Source organism: Peromyscus californicus, unplaced genomic scaffold (assembly GCF_007827085.1).
Source record: "Peromyscus californicus insignis strain IS unplaced genomic scaffold, ASM782708v3 Scaffold_18__1_contigs__length_77618521, whole genome shotgun sequence".
In the NCBI taxonomy this organism is placed as follows: domain Eukaryota; kingdom Metazoa; phylum Chordata; class Mammalia; order Rodentia; family Cricetidae; genus Peromyscus; species Peromyscus californicus.
In genome coordinates this window covers 68,482,460-68,498,859 of record NW_026294480.1, presented here as the reverse complement: position 1 = coordinate 68,498,859, position 16,400 = coordinate 68,482,460, and the positions used below count along the sequence as shown (strand labels likewise).

General features: G+C 39.5%; 1 pseudogene; it reads right to left on the bottom strand.

The window, feature by feature from the left end:
* Positions 1–14,117: 14,117 nt before the first annotated feature.
* Positions 14,118–16,006, bottom strand: LOC128113291 (T-complex protein 1 subunit zeta-like; annotated as a pseudogene).
* Positions 16,007–16,400: the final 394 nt, after the last annotated feature.

Genomic DNA, 16,400 nt, shown 5'->3' with positions numbered 1-16,400 from the left:
ACAAATTATCTGTAAGCACAAAGTAATGTTCCTCAAATATCTTATTTTAGAAAATTTGCAACACACACACAAATGCCACACAATTATCATATATGAAGGGATATAAGAACAGAATAAGAAATAAGAATGTCAAAGTAGAAAATATTGAACAAAATGAAAAAAGAGCTGATGTAGCAAATGGGAGGAAAATGGACCTGGAGATAATGAACAAGTCAAAGAACTTGAACTGATTTTCCACATTAATGTCCTGGTAACAGTGAAGAAGCTGAAACCATGTGTGATGTGATTTGCTCAGATGCCAAAATAAACACTCACAGCCTCTGAACTGCTGTGTTTCAATCTGTGAAATTAAAGTAAATTCTATGCAATGAGCGTTCTATCGGCATCTCCGGGTGAAGTCTTTTGATTTCCTCTGGACTCTCCTGTCATATTTTCAATAAGTTTTACCTTTATTCACATGTTGCATAAAAATATCTTAATGGTGAAGATCTCACCCGGTTATATCAGAAGCCAAAGCCAAAGCCCAAGGCCTCTGTCTTTTCCAGAAATTAGCTAAATTAAGGCCACTTCATAATGCTACACTATTAAACTGAAGACAGAGGATATGAACTGTTTAGTATTCCGAGCATGACCCAGATGCACAATGTAATGCCATCTGAGAGAAAAGGCTTTTGCCAAACTCCATAAAGAGCAATAATCGAGAAGAAACCCCTATAATAAATAGTAAAGTTAAAACCTTATAGCTTCAAAGTAAGTGACCACACAAAAGCTCACTGGTTAACTAATGTATACTTATGTCATTCTTGTCTTATGCCAAGGAAATGAGTATTTGTGAGTAAAATTGTGTGTCCTTCCTTCCACACTGATCCCTCTTAGTCAGGTATCAGCAAATACCATTCGTGCCAATTGTCTCAGAGAAAAATATAGACTAATTAAAATGCTAATCTTTAGTAAACACATAAGTACTTGCATGAAAATTAAACACTTTGGCTGCTAATTCATGAATGCATGCTCAGACATCAGGAACACTGAAGCCAGTGTGAACTTCACAATCTTGGGCTTTAAACAGCCTCGTCTACATGTCAGATCCACTTCACAGCTAAGAGTATCTACCATTGAAATCACCCAGTGTGCCTTCTCTCAAGAGTGTGGAAGGAGAAAAGGAAAGTGATGTGCACTTTGAGAAGATTATTTAAAGCCTGCGGATTCATTAAGAGAGAACTTAATTGTGATCAAATCTATAATGCCTTCAGTTCATCCCATAAATAATAACAGTCTGAACTCTATTGAATCCCATGGCTTCTTTCGCACAAACCTATAGAAGAGAGTCCTCAAAACTGAATAGATGGAATTGAATGGACCTGGGAAGTGGGAACTGGAGTTTGATGGACAGCCTTTCACCTCCAGGTTATTGGTTTGTATCTGACCCAGGTGATGAAAAGTCGTTGCTCTACAGTGGCTGTTTAGTAGTTTTCTGTGTAATGAGCTGTTGGCTCCAGTCCATTCCTCAGTGGACAGGTGTCTGCTCACATTCCCAAATCACCACTCAGCTTGTCAGTCACATCTGAGGTCAAGGACTACATAGGAACGGGGGCTGAAATACTTTCTCATTCTGATGAGCACAGGCTTCCTTTGTTGGTTGACTTGGTTGAAAAGCAAAACCCACCACAGTCACTGTTCACACTCTCCCTGTTTCCATAAAAGAAGATTTTATTGTTTATGGCTTCAATCATAATGAGAAATTATTAGGTCCTCAAATGTACGTGTTTTTATTGTAACATACCACAAAAGAGATATCTAAATACACTCGCTGCCTCAAAGGACATTAAAATTTAAATTTATTTGCTGGCATCAACAGGATGTATCATACTGAGAAAGCATTTGCATCTGGCTTTAATTCATTGACACAAGAGAATCATGATACAGGCCTGAATCCTTAGTGAGAACACTGTCAGAAGAGAGTCGGTGGATGAACATTCTATGATACTTTTGCCTGGAAGAACAGCTCTCTTTGAGGTGAATAATAGAAAATATATAGGAATGCCTCAAGTTAGGTTTTCTGGGACTTACAGAGGGGCGATAAACTGCTCTTTTAAACTTGCTTTAATGGCTTTTGCTTCTATAGTTTATACCATTATACAGATAAAACTTTTTTCTTAGCATTTCTGGAATAGCTTGTGTCTTACAGCTACTAACTGGCCAAGGCCAGAGGTTGGGGACTGAGATGTTGCTAATTCTGGACTTGGATTAAATGTTCCATTATGGGCATATGATGTGGTTACATGTATAAACCAGTTGAGCATCTCAAAGATATTTTTGTGAAGGAATTAGCAAGTTCTTGCTTCTGAGGTCTGGTTTCTACTTACGTAGGAAAGACAGTAGCTTAGGGGATTTTCTGTTCTAGTGAAAGTACACAACCAACTTTTGAAAAACAGAGGCAGGGTTTAATGAAAAATTTTAATTTGGGCCTAATAATTGTTTTCCTTCTAACTCATTTTAACAATCTAATCTCCAATAAAAAGCTGTTAGCTAGATGATCACACTATTCTTTTACTCATTGATCTGGTAGCAAACATTCAATACCGTTTTATTTTCAGAAGCAAATGAACACCAGGACCCTGCAAGTAAAGTGGTCTCATCCCTTTTCATGCATAGAAAGTAAATTAGTAAATTTGTAGGCTAAACACTTGACTCAAAGTTTGGCAATATTTATGTAGTTATTTTTTTGTTAGAAGATAAGTTTTATTTGAGTAACTATCTAATAAGTTTATGAATCATCAGCAATAATATAAATGATGAACATCAATAAGAAGAAAATAGGTAAGAGCTATTTTCTCATTTCTTAGAAAAAATATGACATGTTTCACACTAACATATAATAAGGATTATTTCTATTATATATATTACTCTTCTTTTGTGGGAACATAAAAATAGAAGAACTGGGACTGAAGAGATGACTCAGAAGTAAAGAGTTTGTACTGTTCTTATGCAAATTTAATTCCCAGCACCATGTGGGGGAGCTCACCCTGATTGTAATGGTCACCTGCATTCACACATGCACATATCTCCACATGGAAACACACACACACACACACACACACACACACACACACACACACACACACACAATTTAAAAAAATAACTCCTCAAAAGAATCAGAATAGCTGCACTTTTGCAGTCGGGAATTTAACAGAAAGGTAGACTGTTTTAACTCTAGGCGTTTGGACTGGACTTGGAGAACTTATCAAAACTCTACCCATAGAGAACGAAATCATGCTGCGTCCTGCTCCTGTTATTCTTGCTGGTCAGAGTCAGGCTGGACAGTCAACACCTGCCTGACTTGAGAAGGTCTGATTCTTATGCATGTTGGAGAGTTAAATGTAAAATGGTTTTTACTGAATCAGCATAGCTTCTGAAAGCAGGAGCCTCGAGATAAACAGCACGCTAACAAATGCTGTCCAAAATTTCTAGTCACCTACTAGTATTGGGTTTCCACTTCCTGCACCACATCTTTTCCCCAAAGAAATTAATCTTTAGAACAAGAAATTTGAGTCCATGTTCCTCCAGTTTTTATTGCAAACCATGCTGAATGCAGTGTTGTTAAGTCTTTGTTCATGAAGTGGATGTTGGGGGCAGGTGGTAGAAGCAGCTGCACCCACCCCTTCAATCCATGCTGCTTATTTATCTTATGTGGGCACGGCAGCAAAAGAGAACCAGTGTGGGGCCAACACCATTGTCAAAGGTGTGGCATGTGTGTATAATTGTGTCCATGTATGGGTGTGTGAGAGAAAATGGTGTGTGTGTGTGTGTGTGTGTGTGTGTGTGTGTGTGTGTGTTGTTGTTGTTGTTGTTTAAATACAACTGCATTCAGTTCATCACATTGGTGGGAAACATCTTGTGGCAGCATTGGGGGAAGGCTTGCAGCAAGTTATTCAGTCCAGCAATTATTGCAAATTAGAACCTTATTCAGGAAAGGATATCAATTTGGGAGTAGATGGAACACATTAACTATGGCTAATTCAAACCTTCTTTGAATGGGGCACATTTTCTTAGAAGGAGCCATAGAGATAAATGCATCACGTGAATCTCAGAACCAAACTGCTGAATGAAGATATTGGTGGACTGAGGCTATTCATTTCCATTTACAGCCTCCAAATTGCTAAGGAGTCATGGGAAGGCAGCAAAGAGACTTGTTTTTAAAAATGGGGCCCGGCATTTGGGGGCCTGCGTCATCCAGTGCAGTATCTCATTCTGCTGCCGCCCGGAGTCCCATTCACTGGTTTGTTTAACCTCAAAGTGGGAGAGTAACTAACACAAATACATTCATTGTCCATGCTCTAATAGAATTAAGATTCCCAATACACTGCCTGCATTTGGATGAGGTTTGTTACACACTAGCTTTTATGGTCACACCCTTTTCCCTTGATGGTTCTTAAGAATGGCAGAAGCAGGAGACCAGAAATTTTGTAAGCTCATAAATATGAAGCACACTGTGTTTGAATAATACAAGGGTGGTGATACAAATGGACCAATGCCAGGAAGCTCAGAGTGAAGGCTCACAATTCATCCTCACATCACTGTGAATAAGAAGGAAGGAGAAAGGGGTACTGTGTTAGCTATAGCTGTGCTGCTAGGAGACTCGGGTAGTTCTGTCTAATGGGCCAGCGTGGCACAGAGCTTTGAATCACACACTGTTTACCCAGAAGACAGGAAGTAGGCCTATTATGCCCCAGAAAGGCCAGCTTCAAAAGCTGTGGAATTACATAATAATGTTTATTTCACACCACACAGTATCAGCTTGAGTAGCTGTAAGCTTTTGGAAGAAACCCATGTCTAGTGTTTTGCCAGTCACTGTCAGACCAGCACAGGGTGTTCTGTGTGGAGGCCGGGACTCGGGACTGGCTACCAGGACCAACACAGACTTTCACCAGCTATTCTTACTAACCTGTAGCTTAGGGGCTGACACTTGCTGTTTTTCCCACTGGCAGACGTTAGAGGAAGTGGGCACAGGCTTGGAAACCCCGTGGAAGGGTGACCAGGCTACAGGCTTCTATGCTGTTTATAGACAGACTCCCCATTCCAAGTGCCGTGTTCTAAGTCCCCATATTTCCTTTAATTCACTGGAGTTTGCCATTCAGTTATTTCGGACTACGTTAGGGGTTGGGACTGCTTCCCTGCCTGTGCCAGACTGCAACTGGCTGATACTTTTGAGGCGAAAAGGCTCATTACCTGACAATGAGAAGGAAAGCATTTGCCTTTTTCTAAGCACTAAGACTAGAGAAAAATAGATTTCTTTTAATGAGGAATTCTTAAAGAGGTAGTTTTCTGGGTGTGGAGAGACAGCTAGAGGTTAGGAACATTGACTTTTCTCCCAGAGGACCCAGGTTCGATTCCCAGCACCCACATGGTGGTCCACTACTAACTGTACCTCCAGTTCTAGGAGATCTGATCGCCTCTTCTGGGTTCCTTGAGTACCAGGCACACACGTGGCACAGACATACGTGCAGACAAAACACTCATATACATTTATGTTAATATATGTATTTTGCTTTCATTATCCCTAACTGCGTTTTATATAATTTTTATATAGTTTTATATAATTAAACTGCGTTTAAATTTCCTGTTAATCCGCATGGCTTATTCTCTGCTTTTTTTTTTCTTTTACAGTGTATTTGTAATGACCTAGATTCCTCAATGCATGAAATGATCTTGGCTTTTAGCCAATGCTATCTCAAAGCCACATTAGATTTTTCAAGTGCTCGCTCCTCTTCCGAGCAAAATAAACCTGAGGATCCTTGAATCATTGGCTAGCCTCTGCTCTAAGCTCATGACATTAAACAGTATGCAAAGGGGTATCTTGTTGGTAGAATAATCTTATTCCCAGTGGATTTAAAAATGTAATAATGATGTCACAGACACTGCTACCATGAAAACCGCAGCTAGTCAATAATAATCTACTCACACTCATCAAGCAATATGCTGGGTACCTGGTGAATCACTTTACTTAACAGCTTGTCTTAGTTACTTTTCTACTGTTGTGATAAAACACCATGACCAAAGCAGATTATCAAGCTCACAGTTGCAGAGGGTTAGTCCATGATCATCGAGACAGGGAGCATGCCAGCAGGTACTCAGTCACAGCACTCAAGCAGTAGCTGAGCCCTCACATCCTGAGACACATCATGAGACAGATATAATTGGGGTGGTGCTAGTCTTCTGAAACCCCAAATCCTGCTCCCAGACACACCTCTTGTAACAAGGCCATACCTTCTACTCCTTCCCAAATGGTTCCACCAACTGTGGATCAAGTATTCGAAAGTACCATATGAGCCCGTGGGAGTCATTCTCATTCCAACACCACACAATTCTAAGAGATTATCTGATTGCATTAGTTAGAGCAATTGAAGCCATAAGTGGCTAAGAACCTTAAAATAGATGCTTGTTTTTCTTATTTGGAAAGAAGTTTGGAGCCAGAGAATTGTGGGTGACTACCTTGTGGCTCAGTGATGTTAGGTAAAGTGGTGTCTTTGGGAATCTCTAGACCTTCCCCTTAACCTGCAAGATGGCTGCCGCAATTTAGGAGACTTCTTCTTCATTCTTCACTCTTCATTCCAATAAGAAGACAAAGAGGCTGAGCCATCTCCTTCCCTCCAACTCCTGCCAGAGACTGTTGAGTCCATCTCACTTCTCAGTCTCAACATACTGCCACCATTACAGCTGCAAGAACATGGAACGTGGTAGTGATGTCCTCTACCTCCTGCGGGAAAAGGAGAGAGGTCTAAGGAATGGCATTGGGTTGGCCAAATTAAGGGTCTGCTACTCCAATTTTGAAACAGAGAAAGCAGTGTGCGGAGGGGCTAACTGTGTTTTTAAGGTGTTAGTAGGAATGACAGTGCCAGGATTTGAACTCAGGATGTTTGGGGCCAGAGCCAACGTTTTCAGTCCTGGCTGCTTTATGTACCCCTTTAGTCCATTTCCCCCCTTTACAAAGGCTTATTGACCAGAAGGAATGCTTAAACGTCTCATCCTCATCTAGTTGGAGTCTAAGTCCGGAGGACGGTTCCAACATTAGTCTAATTTATACAGTCTTTGCCTGCCATCACATTGTGAAAGATGGGAATCTCTGAGCCAGATTATCTCACAGTATTTAAACAGGCAATCATCTTGTCACTTCCAGGCATCATGGGAGAATCTCAGCACTTATGGACAAATACTGTTATTTTAAGAGTTTTAATTCCCTTTATCCCCCTCTCCCTTGCCATTGAGTCTGCCCAAGTGTGCTGTGTAACCTATAATCAAGAGGCAGGCGCTGTCCTGTTGCCAAGTACTTCTTCCTCCTCACCACAAATCTACTGAATGATTTCTATCGCAACTAATTTATTAAGATATTAATAAACTTTTCCTGGCTAAAACAAATCCAGTTTCTTATAATATTTGAGGACTCTTGGTTATAAATTTATTGATTCATCTTGTTATTTGATGGGCAGTTACGGTGTAATTATAGATCTTTGGGAATATGGGCATATTTCCCACCAATGTACATGGCCTAGGAGATATTCCAAAATATCTTTTGGTTCATTTACCAAAAGCATAAAGCCACAGGGAATGCTTTTCTCCATGCTACCGTTTCTCCTGAGGTCGCTAGTGAATAGAGCAGATACAGTATCTGGCGATACCACATAGATTATACACCAGGTTTATTTGGTTCATAATGAAGGTGATACATTCTAATTCAGAAATGGATAAGACTTACATCAAGCCTAAAAAAAAATCCAACATCTCTACACTGTGAAGGTCCCAGAATATGTAAACATAAAATATGTAATCTATCTTTGATTTGCACCATAATGCTCCTTTGCTTTGAAATCGTGGCTGTATTACCAAACTGACAGTTTTAATGGAAAAAGTGGCTTCCAAAAGCTGCTGTTGAAAACACACTGCATAATTCTCTAAGTCGTGAATATTTTACTACCAACATATGCAGAGAGGCCATGAAAACACATTGGCATTTTATTCCTTACAAGCTGGGATGAAGGAAATTCGCTGGTGTCAAAACTACATGCTCGTAATATGATGCAAATTCATAAATACCTGTGAATGTGCACCGTGGTTATTGGCAGGCAACACTACTTCGGAGAGTCATTTGGAAGTGATAAATGGATATATTTTCATTTGTGATTTACTCATTCAGCAAACATCAGGCACTGTACTAGATGCAGTGTAAAACTGAACAGAGGAAACCCCCAGTGACACCGGTGGATGAATTCTGTCCAGTGAGGGGAGCATCTGCAAAAAGCTCTGGGTGAGTGCTGGGGGTGATGTAGGGAAGAGTGGGATTAGCAGGCAGGGCCATCAACTGCAACTCTGGTCTGATACATCACCTCAAGAGTATCAGCTAGGCAAGCCTGTCAGTGCGGGAGGCAGACCCAGCCCTTCTGTGGACATCATCTCCAATGGAGAACATGACAGCAGTGTTCTGGGGAATGGATAAGTAAGAATTTTCAGATCGGGTGTCAAGAAGTCTAAACATCAGTACTGCTTAAGGAGTGATGGGAAATGCCACCTACTTAGGCTTGGAGACCCGGAGCTCTGCTTCCTTGGGAAGCTAGATTGAAATGCTATTTCCTTCTGAAAGGAAACGGGGGGGGGGGGGACCCCACTTTCTGCTTGTTCACTGGCAGTCCTCATGTGGATCCTGGTAAAATAAACAAAACAAGCTATAAATAATTTGGGGGATTATTTGAGATATTTGACTATGGGCTCATATTAGCTGACATTATTGGTTGAGTTTTAAGCTTCTTGGATGTAATAATTGTATTGTGTTTCTAGAATGTTAAAATAAGGATAAGTTGTCATGATACAGTCAACTGATTTTCAAGATGGTTGAGAAAAAAATGTGTGTGTGTGTATGCTTATGTTGGGAGAGATATTGAGCAAATAGAGCAAACAGATAAATTAGTGACTTAGATTAAAATTTTCATTATATATACACATGTATATGAATACACACACGCACACACACACACACATATATATATATATATAAAATGTATATAGATGTTTGTTATTACACTTTTCTAAAAATCAAAATTTCAGGGGTCAGCAAGATGATTCAAGAGGTAATGGCACTTACCAGCAAACATGGCAATCAGATTCAATCTCTTGAACCCTTAGTGTGGAATGAAATAACTGACTCCTCCCAGTTGTCCTCTGACCTTCACATACACACAGTGGTGCACACGCTTGTGCTTGTGTGCATGTGCACACGTACTTTTAGAAAAATAAGTCAAAACAAAAATTCATAGTTTTGAACATTTTAAAAATAAAAGAAGCTTGAAGAAAAAGGTATAAATGGGGTGAACTGCGTTGCATTTGCTTGCTGGGTAAACATTTCTTATCCAGGAATCTTTTGCTGATGTCTCAGATGGAGACAGACACCCCCAGGCCTGCCCTGGTAGAGTGCTCACCACCCACTGTGGTAATTGCTTGTCTACTTGTCTGCACACCTCTCCAGAGAACATGGTTCTGAAGAGTCAAGACTGTCAGAGACTGTGAGGGTTTCATTTACTGCTGCAGCCACAGTTTTTGGCAGTCCTCACCCACTAAATAATTATCAAATGAAGGAATCCATAAACTCTGTACATGGTGACAGTAGATATGCCCCAATTAAGGAAGTTTACATGGAAATTGAACAGATAATCTCAACTCATTGCTGCAAAGGTCAGGATTGTGAAATTTGAAAGTTTTTAATGAAACGCTTTTTAAGATTTAAAAACCTCTTGTATTCAATTATGTCATAATCTCTTTGTTTTCTTAGCTAATATATGCTATTGAAAAACATACGTAACATAGGTAATTAGGGGATTTTCTTATATTATCCCAAGCAATACATGTTGATCACTTTCCTCTCTTTAATCTTCAGAAGTAGCTGCAGAAACAGAGAAATACTTATGAAAAAAGATGGCGCAAAAAGGTCAGAAAATTTCTGTCTCACACTCTTTCTTTCAAGAACTATTAATGAGTTTTTGGGGAAATTTTCCTCTTGTTTGTCATACAGATTCTGTCAATACAGCTAGATCCTGGTCAGCCAATCACTATCGAAACTTACATTTCCACTGCATTCTCATTTCCCTCTGTCGATTTCAGGGTCCAGTGACTTTTTGTCAACAGAGCAGGAGGAGATGAAGAATGAGGAGTACAAGGGACTGACCGTACCTCCCGATTCCTGTGTGAAACTTTGATCAAGTATCTTAAAATGTGATTGTGTTTGAGGTCAGGTGAGGCCTTGAGAATGTAATCCAATGTGACTGGGGTCCTAGGAGACACTGGACACGAACACTAAGAATAAAGGCCATGTGTAGACACTGGAAGAAAATAACTGGAATTTTACTCCTACATCTTTGATTTGCTGTTCCAAATCACATTAGACAGGTCTGATTCCACTTTCACATGATAAACATAATACTAGAAGACTCTTATCTTGCCTTTGTTATGTCTGTAAACTAAATACAGCTGCAACCTTAACAGTTCCTTTAAGAAAAGATCTCTCATCCCGGATCATTTAAACAGCTCTTTGAGGCCCTGATTTACTCGGGTTTTCTTCATATTCATTAGCTGATAGATTTGCACATATTTCACAGAGCTTCAAATGATACAAGTTAGCAAATAACATGAGTCTTGGAAGTAATAAGAGGAAATGTTTGGAAGTCACTGAAACTGACTCAGAAATAGTGTTCATAATGGAACTGATTTTTCAATTTCTTCTTACTCTTTAACTTGTAGATCTCAGTTGTACTAATAGATGAATCAGTTTGTATACTTCCTTACCTAGTAATGTTTATAAATAAATGAGAATTGCAGTTACCAAAGGATGGAGGCAATCTTCCATTATTTCTGGGAAGAAGTAGGTTTGTTAATGAGTCATTTGTTTCTGAGGATGCTGCAGCTGGTCTTCAAGTTAACAAGGAGGAATGTAAGCTGAGTGGCCAGTTCTAGCAATTTGCTACAATATGAAACTTGGAGAACATTCTTTTTTTTTTTCAAAAAGCAATCTTTGAAAAATAGTTCTTTGAACAGATGTAAGATAGTATCTCATTGTGATTTTAATCTTCATATCTGTTACAATCAGTGATGTTGAATATAATTTTTATACTACTCAGTCTTTCTTCCTCTTTGATTTTTTTAGAACACACACACACACACACACACACACACACACACACACACACACACACATATACTTTTATTTTTTGAGAATATAATATTATCATTTTCCCTTTCCCTTTCCTCCTTACAAACCAACCCTCCCATATGCCCTTTCTGCTTTTTTTCCAAATTCATGGCCTCTTTTGTCATTAATGGGAGTTTTACACACACACACACACACACACACACACACACACACACACACACACACATGAGCATGTGCCATGTAGGGTGCTGCTTGTGTTTTCTTCTAGCAGTTTCAGTGTTTTAGGATTCAAGTTTTGTTTTTTGATGCACTTGAAATTCATTTTTTATGAAAAGTGATTCATACAGGTCTAATTTCCTTCTTCTGCACGTGGACATGCAGTTTCCCAGCATCCTTTGTTCAAGATGCTTCTTTTCTTCAATGCATGCTTTGGCATCTTTGTCAAATTACATGTTCTCATGTTGAGGTTTTCAGTTTTTTTCCATTGATCTGTATGTCTGTTTTTGTGCCCGTACCGTATGGTTTTTATTACTATGTCTCTGTAATATATCTTAAGACTTGAGGTGGTACAATCTCCAGCATTGCGTTTTGTTCAGCATTGTTTTGGGTATCTGGGGCCTTTTGTGGTTCCATATGGATTTTAGGACAGTTTTTCCTTTTTCTGTGGAGAATAAAGTAGGGATTTTGATTGATATTGAATTGAGTCTTCTAGATATTTGCAATTTTACAAAGGGTAAAATGGTAATTTTCACAATACTAGTTTTGCCGATCCATGGGATGGCTTTCCATTGTCTAGTGTCTTTCTCATGGGTTTAAAGATTTCATGGTTGAGGTCCTTCACTTCCTTGGTTAGTTTTATCCCTAGAATTTTATTTTCTTTGAGGCTATTGTGAATGCGAGTGTGTCCATGATCTCCTCTGTTTGTTTGTTGGTGGTGTATAGAAAAGCTATTTATTTGTGCAAATTTATTGTACCACATTGCTCCCACATTGCTGAATTTGCTTATCATTTCTAGAGATTTTTTTGGATATCTAATATATAGTATCATGTTATCTCCAAATAGGGATAGTTTGCATTTTTTAATTTGTATCCTTTTAATTTTCTTCTCCTGCTCTATTGGTCCAGTTAGTGCTTCAAGCACAGTATTGAAAAGCAGTGGGGACAGTGGGCATCCCTACCTCAATCCTGACTTCAGTGGGATTGTTTCAAGCGTTCTCTATTCAGGGTATTGTTGGGTGTGGGTTTCTCAGATGTACTTTTTATTGTGTTGAGGTATGTTCCCTCTAGTCATAAATCCTCTAGGACTTTTATCATGAAGCCTCGTTGGATTTGTCAAAGGCTTTTTCTTCATCTATTGAGATTATTGTGTGATTTTTTTTCTCTTTATGTCTATTACGTGGTTAATTAAATTTATTGACTAGTAAGCGTTGAACCATTCCTGCATCTCATAGATAAAGCCAACCTGATCATGGTGTGTAATCTTTTTGATGTATGTCTGTATTCTGTTTGCAAGTGTTTTACTGAGTGTTTTTGAATCTATGTTCTCCGAGGATATCGGTCTGTAGTTTCTTCTTTTATTGCTGTGTCTTTCCCTGGTTTTGGTATTAGAGTGACACTGGCTTCATAAGGGGTTTGGTAGCGCTCTTTCCATTTCTATTTTTTAAAAATGGCTTAAGGATTGGCTGCAGATCTTTAGGTTTGGTAGAATTTTACTGTAAATCCATTGGTCCTGGATTTTTAAAATTTGAAAGTCTGTTTTATTACTACTTCAATCTTCTCACTTTTATGGTCTGTTCATATTTTTTACTTCTTGTTGGTTTAATTTTGGTGTTCTAACTTAATACAGAAATTCATCCTTTGTGTGTGTGTGTGTGTGTGTGTGTGTGTGTGTGTGTGTGTGTGTGTGTTCATGGAGTACTGCTGTGGATATTGCTCTGTATAAATAAAATGCTGATTGGCCAGTAGCCAGGCAGGACGTATAGACAGGACAAGCAGAAAAGAGAATTCTGGGAAGTGGAAGGCTGAGGCAGAGAGACGCTGACAGCCACCATGATGAGAAGCAACATGTTAAGATACCGGTAAGCCACGAGCCACGTGGCAACTTATAGATTAATAGAAATGGGTTAATTTAAGATATAAGAACAGCTAGCTAGAAGCCTGCCACGGCCATACAGTTTATAAGAAATATGTCTCTGTGTGTTTACTTGGTTGGGTCTGAGTGGCTGTGGGACTGGCGGGTGAGAGAGATTTGTCCTGACTATGGGCCAGGCAGGACCAGAAAAACTCTAGCTACAGAGCACTAGTTTAAAAATACTCTTATAACATTCTGAATTTCTCTACTGTAATGTTTCCCTGTTCATTTGTGATTGTGTTAATTTGGGGCCTCTCTTTCTTTTGGTTAGTTGAGCCAAGTGTGTGTCAATTTTGTTTATCAACTTTGATTTGTTGGTTCTTTGCACTGTTTTGTTTTGTTGGTTTGTTTCCATTTCATTGATTTCTGCAATGATTTTTATTTATTCTTATTGTTGACTAGGTTTGGATTTGTTCTTGTTTTTCCAAGAGTTGTATCATTTTTTTCTCTTTGTGATTTTTTTTAACCTTTAAGTATTTATTAGAGACACTATGAAAATCATAAATTACCCAGATGTGTTTCACACTGGCAAGAATCTTACACGTTTAACGGGGTTAGTTGGCTAATTTTTTTATTTTTATTTTTTTTTATTTTTTTTTTAGTTGGCTAATTTTAAATACATCCAATAAGGAAAAGAAAATGATTCTTCTGAGCTGGGGGTCTCCTGTAGCCTGAGTTGGAGCAGAACTTCCTACAAAGTGCTAGGCTTACAGGCATGCACCACCATGCCTTGTTTAGGAGAAAACCATTATAATTTTTCAAAGAACATTTTAAGGAACAAGGTAGACAACACGTTTATCTTAATATGTAATTTTGTGTCATTGTCTCGAAAACATCTTGTTCAGTGGGTTAAAAAGGGTCCACTTTATGAGCGTATGCATATACTCAATGCAAAAAAAAATTTTTTTTACAGTATTGTAACTTGAATAGGTGTCAAATGTCCTGTTCATTTTCTTCAAACGGGAAGAGAAAATTCTTTTCCAAATCACTAGAATCTTGGACAAAACTGACCATTTTCCCCACATCATTCTGTAGTATTACAGATTCAGTTACAAGGTAGACTTCTTCAACCTTTCAGAGAGGACATTCCAGCTCTCATGATCTCATCAACCAGGAGAATGTTGGTGGCAATCACAGTACAGGAGTGCAGCAGCTGCTTCTTCACACAGTAGTTATCCCACACACCCATCTCTGCAGCCACCATTGGCTTACCTGTGTTCAAGTCCACACCTACAAGTTGACCCGATTCCGAATGCTCAGCTTGAACTTTAATGTTTCCTGAAGGTCAAAACCAGAGTTCTGCGCAAGAACCTTGGGGATAACGAGCAAGGCCTCTGCAAATGCCTGTACTCAAAGCTGCGCCCTGCCCTTCACGCTGGTATTGTATTAAATCAGAGCCTCTGCCATTGCCACTTCTACTGCCCCAGGGCCCGGGACAACACAGCCATCATCGATGGCATTTTTGACAGCCCTCAGACCATCTCTTATTGCATCCTTGATTTGAGTCAGTGTGTGCTTATTTGGTCCTTTAATCAGTAATGTGACAGAATGGGGGTTGTAACATTTATCAATGAAGGTGAACTTCTCTTCACCCAATGTATACTCATAGACAAGACCCGCATAGCCCAAACAGTCAGGATTCAGGTCGCCAAAGGAATTCAGAGCTACCCCACCACAAGCAAGTGTCAGCCTCTCCATGTTTCTCCTCTTGGCCCTGCACAAAGCCACAATGCCTTCTTTTGCAAGGGCATCTAAGGAAAAGGGGTCAATCCCCTTTTGATGAATGACGACAAATCCTTTATCGGAATCACCACAGACTTTCTTTTTCAGCTCTACTATCTTTTTAACTCTGTCTTCAATGAATTTTCTTTCAGCCTTCACTAGTTTTCTCTCTCTTCCGCACTCTTGTAAAAAACCCCAGAATTCCCTTCTGTTTTCTCATATTCTAAGGACACGTTGCATGTGAGGATGTAGGCATTTTCTACTCTTTTTTTCATATCAGGATGCCATGCTCCATGATCCAAAACAAGCCCTCTGATTAAGCTTGTATCAGTTTCAGATTTATATTTCATCTCCATGATCTCAACCATGAAGAGGTCAATGGATTCATCTTTTTTCTTAATGGCCAAAATGGAGTCCACAGCCTTAACCACAGCCTCGGTTAAGACATCTGCAAGTTCAGCATGAACTTTAGTTCACAGAGATGTTCTGGCCACATCGATCAGGGTTTCTCTGTCCATCTCTTTGCTTACTTTGACTTGTTCCAAAAACTGGAGTGCCTTTTCCTTCGCAGCTTCAAAACCTTCAGTTATTATCCTGGGGTGAAGACCCTCAGAAATGTAGAGGTCGGCCTGCTTCAGCAGCTCCCCGATGATAAGGACATTGGACGTGGTGCCATCTCCAGTGATGTCATCCTGGGCTGTAGCTACTTTTGCTATTAGAGAGGCTGTTGGGTGTTGGATTTGCATTTCGTGAAGCAGCACATTGCCATCTTTAGTAAGCTTGATGTCTCCAGCACCAGAAACAAGCATCTTCATGGTGCCTTTAGGCCCCAAGTTGGTCCTGAGAACATCCTGCAGGCCCCGTGCCGCGCTGATGTTCACTGCCAGCGCTGTCTGCGCCCGGGCCACCTCGGCTTTGGGATTTAGGGTCTTCACCGCCGCCACGGCTGGCCTAGCTCAGGGAGAGGCTCTATGCGGGTCTTCTCTCTCTCTCTCTTTTTTTTTTTAAAGATGTAGGCACTTAGAGCTGAAAATTTTTCTCATAGGACCATTTTAAATGTGTCCCAAAGGTTTTCTTCTGTTGTGTTTTCATTTTTATTTGATTCCATGAAACTTTATTTCTCTCTTGATTTCTCCTTTGACTCATTCGTCATTCAGTAACGAGCTTTTTAATCTCCATGAGTCTGTATTTACTAGAGATTTGTTTGCTGTCCATTTTAGGTTTTATTGCATTGCAGATAGGACACATGGAGTTGTTTCATTCTTTTTGAAGTTGTGAAAATTTGATTTTTGTCTCAAGATGTGATCTGTTTCAGAGAAACTTTTGTGTGTTGATGAGTAGGATGTACTTTATTTG